This window comes from Zalophus californianus, chromosome 9 (assembly GCF_009762305.2).
Source record: "Zalophus californianus isolate mZalCal1 chromosome 9, mZalCal1.pri.v2, whole genome shotgun sequence".
NCBI lineage: Eukaryota > Metazoa > Chordata > Mammalia > Carnivora > Otariidae > Zalophus > Zalophus californianus.
In genome coordinates this window covers 125,501,199-125,512,442 of record NC_045603.1, presented here as the reverse complement: position 1 = coordinate 125,512,442, position 11,244 = coordinate 125,501,199, and the positions used below count along the sequence as shown (strand labels likewise).

The 11,244-nt window shown below is 36.9% G+C and overlaps 1 pseudogene; it reads right to left on the bottom strand.

The window, feature by feature from the left end:
• Window positions 1-4,446: 4,446 nt before the first annotated feature.
• On the bottom strand, window positions 4,447-8,884 carry LOC113922147 (annotated as a pseudogene).
• Between the last annotated feature and the right edge of the window lie 2,360 nt (window positions 8,885-11,244).

Below are 11,244 nucleotides of genomic sequence, written 5' to 3'. Positions count from 1 at the left end.
CATAATAAAAGCCATGTATGATGAACCCACTGCTAACATCATATTCAATTTTGGAAAAACTGAATATCTCTACTCTAAGGTCAGGAATAAGGCAAAAGTGCCCACTCTTGCCACTTTTATTCAATAGTACTGGAAGTCCTAGCCATAGCAATCAGACAAGAAAAATAAATAAAAGGATTCCAAATTGGAAGTGAAGAAGTAAAACTGTCACTATTTACAAATGACGTGATACTATATATAAAAAAGCCTAAAGACTTCACCAAAAAAAAAAAAAATCAAACATTAAAACAAATGAATTCAATAAAGTTGCAGGATACAAAATTCATATAAAGAAATCTGGCATTTCTAATATACTAAAAATGAACTGTAAGAGAAATTAAGAAAATAATTCCATTCACAATTACATCAAAAAGAATAAAATACCAAGAATAAATTTAACCAAGGAGGTGAAAGCCCTGTACTCTGAAAATACAACACATTGATAAAAGAAATTGAAGATGATACAAATAAATGGAGATATACCATGCTCATGGACTGGAAAAAATAATATTGTTAAAATAGCCATACTATCCAAAGCAATCTACAGATGAAATGCAATCCCCATGAAAATTCCAGTGGCATTTTTCATTCAAATGGAATAAACGATCTTAAAATTTGTATGGAACCTCAAAAGACCCTGAATGGCCAAAAATTTTGACCAAGAAGAACAAAGAAGGAAATATCACACTTGATGATTTCAAACTATATTACAAAACAGAGTGGTATTGGCATGAAACAGACACATAGATCAATAGAACAGAAAAGTGAGCCCAAAAATAAATCCATGCATAATGGACATTTAAGACCAAGTAGGAAAGAACATATAGTGGGAAAAAGACAGTCTCTTCAATAAATGGTGCTGGCCATACTGGGCAACTACATGCAAAACAAACTGGACCACTTTTTTTTTTACACCATATAGAAAAATAAACTCAAAATTGATTAAAAACTTAAATACAACCATAAAACCACTCTTAGAAAACATAGGCAGTAATCTCTCATACATCAGTCTATGTAATCATGTTTTTGAACTATCTCCTCAGAAAAAAGCAACAAAAGCCAAAATAAACAAATGGGACTTAAGAAATTAAAAAGTTTCTGCACAGCAAAGGAAACCATCAACCAAACAAACTGAATGGGAGAAAATATTTGCAAATTGTATAACTGATAAGAGGTTAATATCCAAAATATATAAAAACACACAACTCAATATTAAAAAACCAAATTATCCAATTAAAAAATGGTCAGAGAACATGAATATACATTTTTCCAAGGATGACATACAAATGGCCAACAAACATATGAAAACATGCTCAACATCATCAATCATTGGGGAAATGTAAATCAAAAACACAATGATATATTACCTAACACCTGTCAGAGTGGATATCATCAAAAAGGTATGAAAGAAGAAGTGTTGGTGAGGATGTGGAGAAATGGAACCCTTGTACACTGTTAGTGGAAATGGAAAATGGTGCAGCCACTATGAAAAACAGTATGGAGTTTTCTCAAAAAAAGAAAAATAGAAATGAAAAATCATATGATCTAGCAATTCCATTTCTGGGTATTTATCTGAAGAAAACAAAAACACTAATTCAAAAAGATATATGCACCCATACGTTCATGGCATCACTATTTACAATAGCCAAGACATGGAAGTAACCTAAGTGTCCATCAATAATAAATAAAAGAAAGATGTGGTATATGTATGTGTGTATGTATACAAATGGAATATTAGTCATGATAAAATGAAATCTAGCCATTTGCAACAACATGGATGGCCCTAGAGGGTATTATGCTAAGTAAAAGAAGTCAGACAAAGACAAATATACTATTTCACTTACAGGTAGAATCCAAAAAACAAAAGAAACAAACAGACAAAACAAAACAGAAATAGACTCATTGATACAGAGAACAATCTGGTGGCTTCCAGAGGGAAGGGTAGTAGGGGGATGGGCAAGATAGAGGAAGAGGATTACAAGGTGCAGAGTTCCAGTTATAAAATAAATAACACAGGGGATAAAATGTACAGCTTCCAGAATATAGTTAATAATATGTAACAGCTTTGTATAGTGACACACGGTAGCTACATTTATCTTGGTGATTACTTCATAATGTATACAAATGTTGAATCACTATGTTTTATACCTGAAACTAATGTAACATTGTTTGCCAAGTCCACTTCAATAAAAAAATAAAACGTATAAGGGAAAAATGCAGTTGCATTTTTCTTTCTTCCTTTAACCCCAAAGTTTTAATCAAATCAAATTTCAGTGTCCCAGGATTATTTTCTTACATATTTGACTATTTTCTATATTTTATTCTTTTTATAGAATGTGACCAATCATATTTCTTCTTTTTAGAACTTCTTTACTTTATTGCCTAATATGTAGATATTTTATAACTATGCAAAGAATACTTGAATGGAAGATTTTGGAGAGACCCTTTTTATATTAATTTCCATATGCTATCTAAGAATTTTTATGTAATTTCTAGGTAGCTTGAAAATTTTAGTTATGTTTTTGTTACTGATTTCTAGCTTAATTTCAGTACAATTAGAGAACAGATTCTGAATTATTTCAATCATTGTAATGTATTAAACTTTTCTTTTTGTTACAGCATGTAATTTTTTGGAGACGTTTAATACATATTTGTAAAGGACGTAAATCATAATTGCTGGGTGATGTGCTACATATATGCCAATTAAGTCAAGGTTGGAAGTTGTGTTGATTAAAACTTCTATGTTCTTTCTGATTTTTTCTGCCCTTTTTGTCAACCCTTGAGAGAAATGAGTTAAGTTTGCAATTCTAATTTGATTGTGGATTAGTCCATTTCTTCTTTTAGTTCTGCTAACTTTTGTTTTTCATGGGATCAAACTAAGTTTTTATAGGAATGTCCTTCTTTGTCTTTGGTTTTTCCATAGCCCTAGACTTTGTTGTTCCAAGAAAATTAAATATTGTTTGAAACTTTCAGGAGCATGTGATTTACTTTTAGAAATATCTACATCTGCTACTTAAATTATCTCTTGTGCTCTCCCTTAATTTGCTCCAAATTGCACTAAATTTGGAAGACAGTATTTCTGTGTTGAAATTATGACTATACCCTACTTTCATAGAAGACAATGTTTTATTTTTAGATTTTTTGTGGGTTTTGGAGAGCTTCAGTGAGTGCAATAGATTAAAAATATCTATACTTGATATCCTTACTACCAGTAGTCTCAATAATAATGGGCTTTAGAGTTACACAGATAGGAATGCAAAACATTATTCTTTCACTTAGTACCTGTGTAAGTCATTTAGTCGCTTTGTACCCAAGTTTCTGCTCTACAACACTGTATGAGATTTCTGTGAAGACTAAATAAGATAATTTATAAAAGATCCCAGCAGTGGTGCCAGGAATGCAATAGTAGAAATTCAATAAATAGTAGGTGATTTTAAGGTTTAAACATCTTTTATTTTTTAATGGCGTCTGCCAACTAAGCAACATGGCGGGTGACAGGTTGGACTGAGGGCACTATAAGAATTTATGAGAAGGTTGTAGGAATAATTCATGAACTTAAACCACAAGCAACCTTATTCTGGGAAAAATAGGGATAATAGGAAACAGAAACTCTACCACCGCTAGGACTTCATCATAATCTCTTGTTTTTGTCATCTCCATTCTTTCACACCAGTTTTTTCAACTTGGCAGTAATCACAGCTGAGAGTAGCTATGGGCCAATATACCTTCATCTTCATTGCCAGTGAGGAGTGAAGCTTCTCATATTAGCATAGAGATGATGATATGCCACTTTTCCCACAAAAGACAAGAAAGCAAGGGTGGACAGTAGGGTCTATATTACACAATTCTTACTGTCTCTGAGCACGATTCTTCCTGTCTCTGAGCATGTTGTCCACCTGGTTGGATCAAATTGTAAGGGGAAGAAAGGTAGATGAGTCTAGGAGAGCATAACCTAAAACATTATGTTTGATACTTTATATCTTTGCTTCCTTTTTGTATTACAGTGATTTATTGATTGATTGATTGATTGACTGATTGCTGCAAAAAGCTTTATTGTTTCCACTTAAGTCCGCGGCTTGGGAGAGGGCTCCAGGGTGGTTAAAAAGCTTGCCTCGTGGCGCCTGGGTGGCTCAGTTGGTTAAGTGACTGCCTTCGGCTCAGTCATGATCCTGGAGTCCCAGGATCGAGTCCCACATAGGGCTCCCTGCTCAGTGGGGAGTCTACTTCTTCCCTCTGACCCTCCCCCCTTTCATGCTCTCTATCTCATTCTCTCTCTCAAATAAATAAATAAATAAAATCTTAAAAAAAAAAGCTGCCTCGCGGCTGCAGGGACAGCCTAAGGCACAAGCTCTGGTACCAGGGGACTGTCAGAGGGGCCCCTCAAATGCTGCTGGTCTCCAGAGGCTCCTAGTGGTGCTTAAGAGTGAGCCTCTCGAAGAGATACTCGCCCAGCCCCAGCCCTGGGGGCCGGCCAGCCTGCGGAGGGTTAGTCAGGTGGTCGCCCATCTTCTTGATGAGTTTCACCTCCTCATCTAGGAAGTGGTTCTCCAGGAAGTCACAGAGATGGGGGTCTGCGTGGCAGAACCCAGGCATGCAGATCCAAAAGGGCCTGGTTCAGGCTCTTCTCCAGAACCAGGGCAGCTTTCCATGGCGTCCAGGGTTTTCCCCCACTCATCTTGGGATGGCTTCTGGATATCCTGGAAGAGGGCGCGGCCGCCACGCTGGTTTTGCATCTTCAAGAGACGCTCAGCGCCCTCGCACTTCTCCTCAGCCAACTCGCGGAAGAAGTGGCCCACACCTTCCAGAGCCACATCGTCCACGGTCGAAATAGAAGCCCAGAGAGAGGTAGGTGTAGGAGGCCCGCAGATGCATGTTGACCAGGCGGTTGACGGCGGCCTCCACCTCGGTGGAATAATTCTGACGAATCTGGAGGAGCTCATGGTTGATTGGTGGTAAGGTAAGCTCGAAATTGGCTGTTGGCTGGGTCCCAGAGGCAGCGGTGGCCAAGAAGATGGCTCCCAAGGTTGCGACTGGAAAAGAGGTTGGAGGGTGGTCGTTGGCTGGTTGGAGGGGCGTCCCTGGTCTGTTCCATCCAAACACTGTTGAAGCAAGAGACAGATCTGCAGGACTGCTGGGCGCACTGCTTGTACTACAGTGATTTAGATCCAAATTGAGAAAGTTACGTTGTTTCTGATCTAATCCTGAATGTGCTGGGTATTGGAGATGCCCCAAAAAATGTTTAGTAACACCCTTTTACTGTGTGCTTGACTCTACTGTGACTAGAAATTCTACAAGGCCTTCCTAACTACCAGGAAAAGGAGATTCTATCTCATGATATCCATGCCATCTCTTCTTGCAGTTTTAAAGCCAAATGCAAACATTGCAAACCTATGTAGCCTCACAGGGGAAATATTGCCTAACATCAATTTGTTTCTGCATCTTTCCTTACATTCTCACCTGCATCAGATCTTTTATCTGAATTAGCATAGAGATGATGACATGCCACTTTTCCCACTAAAGACAAGAAAGCAAGAGTGGACAGTAGGGTCTATGTTACACAGTTCTTTGTGTAAAAAGAGCAAGCCATAACTAATAAGAAAGTATAAAATATACGAGATACATAAAATGTGCTTGATACTTTGCATAAATTCCTTTTAATTTCCACCACAAACCTATAAGAAGGCACCATATTACAGATAAGAGTCTGTCAGTGTTAAATGATACATACAAGGTCACCGGATCCACAGGAGCAGTAAACAAGCGGGCAGTTGGACACCTGTGCCCATGATTTTTACCAGTGCATTATATTCCCTTCCTGAGATTTGGCAATGAAGAAGACTTTCACCATTTAAAAGAAAGAGTATCGTATAGGAGTTCAGTATTTATTTTTGTTTAAGCAATAATTTATTATGGAAGTATAGGTCTTTTTACATATGATCATGTGATCTCTTTGACAATGTAAATTTCCCACTCATCTTATCTCTTTCATTTAGATGATTTATTAAAAATCTTTAATTTGATTTGATCAAAAGTGAAAGTTCCTCTTGGAGCGCTTTTTTAAAGGCAGGAGGGGAGAAAAACACGAACAGCAGACTTGAGCATTATTGGCTATTCCTGAGGTTTTACCTCTCCAAGATGCAGAAACTTCCACCTTTGAGTTGTTTCTGACATTGCCTTTCAGATAAGTATGTCACATGCAGTCTGGACATTTGACAACTGGGATTTCATTTCACTGCTTTAATGAGGGGCAAGAACTATTTAATATGGATCATTTAGACATTCTCATTTTAAATAATTATAAATTATATATATGAATTTATATTCCCATAAAAGAATAGCATTTGTAGATTTATTTTGCTGGTATGCACCTTGTAAACCCTTATGGAATCCTAGGGGGCAGTTTGCTATATAGTAGCACACCTGAAAGCATTTTATGAGTTCATGTCTACCTGCTCCCGGAAGAAGGTACAGTTTCATTATTAGAGTTACAATATTTACTTCTCAAACCAGAAGTATACTATTTTGCTGAGTTGGTTCACCAGTGGAAGGTACATAACATCCATCTTGTAACTAACCTTAGTTAGAACCTTTAATTAATGGCTAAAGAATCTGCTTTACCTTTTAAAAGGATAAAATCTAATTGTGGTTCAAATTAAACAGTCTAATGAAAGTGACCACAAAGCAAATGATCAAAACTAATGGGTGAGTAGTTTTGCTTTCATTAAATAAACCTCTTGTTTAGCATAAATACCTTAAGATACTTAACTCAGGTTATCGATGTATCAGAACCACTAGAGGAAGAATAGCCATTATCATTGAGGCTATTTTTAAAAAAGAGAATTAAGCTGAAAACATTTAAAGTGCATCTTCTCACTTTTCTATTCAACAAACATTTGTAACATTTCTCATGTATGATATATGTTAGGGCTAAAAATGAATAATACCGCCCAATGGAAGGTAGAAGAATAAAAATGAGAATGATGAATTTTGCCATCTTGAAATGATTATTTTTAATGAATTCTATTCTTCATGCTTTTCTTTTCAAAACATCCTTTCTAAATCATAACTTACTAAAAAGTTTACTTTTTTTGTAATATGGATGGTGTGTTGACTACTACTATTATTATTATAGATTATAATAAGCGCAGTTATTCAGCTTATCCTGATATTTAGGGCAAAGAATTAGGAGGTTCTTCATACTGGCACTTGAATTGTGGGATAATTTTCAGCAGCCTCCCCTTCTCTCTAATACATTAGTTCATATTCTTTATCTCATTTATCACTGCTCAACATATTTATTACAAGTAGTTACAAGTTATACATAGTTACAAGCAGAACCATTCAAAATTCACCCTAGCTCAAGTTCACAATTTATTTTGGGGACTAAACAGATTAGACTCTTGAAAGACTCTTGAAAGAGTTTCTATGGAAATATAGGTGACTACTCAGAATATTTTTTTAATGACAATGTATATTTTCTTCTTATTGTTTTGCTTATCTCATCTTCCAGACTAAAAATATCTAAGCTGACTCAGTGTAGAAAAGAAAAAATTACTATATAAAAAGAAAATTACCGTATCTTATTTTTAGATGGAATTTAATATCTCCATGTCTTTTAATTATAAGGAATACAACATTATAGATATTTGGTAGAAAAAATACTAACCAAAAATATGAGAAAGAAAGAAAGAAAGTTAAAATTAAAAATGACAGATTGCTTACCACAAAACAAATCTTCAAAGAAAGAATTTGTAACAACTCTGGGTATTTCTTAAGGAAGGAGATGGCTGGTCTTTTAAAACACTATTCTAACAAATCTTTGTTTCAAAGTGTTTGCTTTTATAAACTTTTTTCCTGAAAAACTTTGTGTATACTTTATAGTAGAAAGCTACTGAAGATATAGTGATTTGCTTTCCCTATTTATGTTTATCTTATTATAAGTACTTTTCTTATCTTCCTTTTAATGTTTTCCTATGTCGAAGATAATAAAAGTTTAGAATATACTTCCACAATATAAATTACTGCCCCAAATTATTCTCATTAAATATTTATTAAGGCACACTATATGACAAACATTGATGTAAACACTTGGGATTTGTGAGTGAACAAAATAAGAATCCCTGCCCTGTGGAGGTTATATTCCAGAAGGACAGAACAGGCATATATGGTATATGTGATAAGCTAGTAACTTACATAGAATGTTAGCATTCTATATGCCATGGGAAAAAAGAAAAAGTTGAGGAGGTTTAAGGGAAGTCAAAAGTATGAGAAGCAGGGCAAGAAGTGAGTGTAAATAGGGGGGTCCCAGTAGGTGTTACTGAGAGGGTGATATTTTGGGCAAAGACTTGAGGTCAGTGAGGGTCTGAGTCATGCACGAGTCTGAGAGAAAGCTTGCCAGACGAAGGGGGCAGTGACTCCAACGTTTCTTACTTAAAGGTGAGGTTTTCAAGGAACATGCAAGGTGCCAGTGTACCTAGAGCAGTGTAAACAAAAAGAATCACAGGAGCCGAGATCAGAGAGGCAGATAATATACAGAGTATGTAACAGTGGTGCTCAACCTTCAGTATGCACAACAATTTCCAGGGAGCCTGTTCAAGATCCCTAAGATCCCCTCCCAGATGTTCTTATCAAGAAGGTCAGGAACGAGGCCTAGGACTCTGAATTTTAACTAGCATAATCTACTCAACATTGGGGATTTGGATGCAGGTGTACCCAGTAAGTACTCTCAGAAGTACTTGAAGGCCACTGTGAAAACACTGGCTGTTATTTAGGAATAAAATGAGATTTATTGCATGGTTTTGAGGAGACAAGTGTCATAGCCTAACTTACATTTTAAACCCGTCATTTTGGCTATATAGAGATTAAAGAGTAGAGAAACTTGTCCCTACAAGACTCAATGGCAAGTAAGCTGCCCAAGAGCAATCCAGATGAGAGATAATGGTTGCTTGATGAAAATGACAGTAGAGGGGATGGTAAAAGTACATTCTGGGTAATTACAAAATAGAGCCAAAAAATCTGGTAACAGTTTATATGTGAGAGTGAAAGCAGAACAAGAATCAAAAATGATCCCAAGTTTTTCCTCTGTACAAATTGAAGTTTGTAATCAGCAGAGATGTGCAAGGCTGAAAGAGGAGCAAATCTGAAGGAAAAGACCAAGAGTTCCATTTTGGAAATACAAACCCTCAGATGTCTATAGAACATTTAAGTGGGGAGTCAAGCTGGCAGTTGGAAATGCATCTGGAGTCTGTGAGAGCAAGGTCTGAACTTAAAATACACACGTGGGAGTCATACCATATCAATGAATGAGATAAAACAAAGAAATAAATAGAGAAGTCCAAAAACTAGTCTTGGGGTTCCTCCACATCTGTCAGAAAGGGAGGACTGGAGGGAAGTGAAGAAAGTAGGAAAACCCCAAGCAAAAAAAGTTTATCAAAGAAAAGGGGTTCTCCCCCAAATGGTAGCAGTCTAGGTTTCTTGAGAAGGGAATTAAAATGGATGACTATATAAAATAGACTAGGCATCAGCCCTCTGGAATCTCCAGTCTCTAGGGTCACGTTTCCTGCCTCCCTCCCAATTCCTGTCAAAGGTTCTCCAGGTGTCCAAAGTCCTCTCTGATATTGCTCTCCCACCTTGGGTCCTTCCCTGCCCCCCACACCTGGCACTAGTCTTACATTCCACTTTCCGCCTTGGCCCTTCACCCTCCAGGGCAAGGGCCCTGGGCCGCAAGTACCAGGAATGATGGTAAGGGGACAACTTTGGGAGGAAGCAAGGTGGTGTTGAGTAGCATCAGGTCTGTAGTGGTGCCTGGCGAGATTCCATCTCAGGCAACAGCATCCAGGCTTGTGTCCCAAGGGCTGTCATGGCTGATGTCACCTCAAGGCTGTGGCTTTGCAGTTCCATCTGGACCCTGCCCATCCCCGCTCTGTCCAGGTACCTACCCCTCCCATGCAGAGGTTTAAAACCCCTTGTGCTTCACCCATCAGCCTCCAGTGGGGGTGGTTTGGGCAGTAGGGAGTCAGGAGACCTGGCTTCTCTCTCCCAAATTCCAACCCCTGGGCCTAGGTGCTGCCTAGGAACATGATCCTTGGGGATGTCCAGAGGAAAAATCAGTACCCGAGCTAGCACAAGGAAGGACACCTAGATAAAATGGGCAAATTTCTAGAAGCATGTAATGAACCAAAACTTACTCCAAAAGAAAGTGAAAACAGAAATAGACCTGTAACTGGTAAGGAGATTGTTCCCAACAAAACAAAAAGACCTGGACCATATGTCTTCACTGGTGAATTCAGCAAACATTTAAGAAGAATTAAAACAATGCTTCTCAAATTCTCCCAAAAAATCAAAGAGGAGGGAAGACTTTCCAAGTCATTTTATAAGGCCAGCATTGCCATGATACAAAGCCAAAGACACTGCAGGAAACTGACACACCAATATCCCTCATGATTATTGATACAGAAATCCTCAACAAGATTCTAGTACAGAATCCAGCAGCATGTTAAAAGAACTATACACCATGAGGAAGCAGGTTTTATTCTTGGAATGCAAAGATGGTTCAACATATAAAAATCAGTCATTATAATAGACTACATTAATAGAATGAAATCATAAACCTGCATAAGCATCTTTGAAACAAAAGCAAAAAACTAACATCCTTTCATTATTAAAAAAAAACAAACCTCAATAAACAAGAAATAGCCAGAAACATCCTCAATATAATAAAGGCCACATATGAAAAATCCACAGCTAACATACTTAATGCTTCCCCTCTATGATCAGGAATAAGACAAGACACTTTTAACATATGGGCCAGGTCAGAGCAATGAGGCAGAAAATAATTAACAAAAAGAAAAGAAAGACATAAAAGTAACCCACATTAGGAAGGAAGAAATAAAATTATCTCTGTTAATAGATGACACGGTCTTATCTATAGAAACCCCTAAAGATTACCTAAATAAGCTATTAGAATTCATAACAAATTCAGCAAATTTGCAGAACAGAGAAACAAAAATCAATATCAATTGTGTTTCAATTCACTAGCAATGAACAATCTTAAAATGAAATTAAGAAAATAATTCCATTTACCCTACCATTTAAAAGAATAACATACTTAGGAATAAATTCATCCAAGGAGGCAAAAAACTACTACACTGAAAGCTACAAAAACTCCTGACAGAAATTAAAGAAAACAAAAAGAAAAAGAAAAAC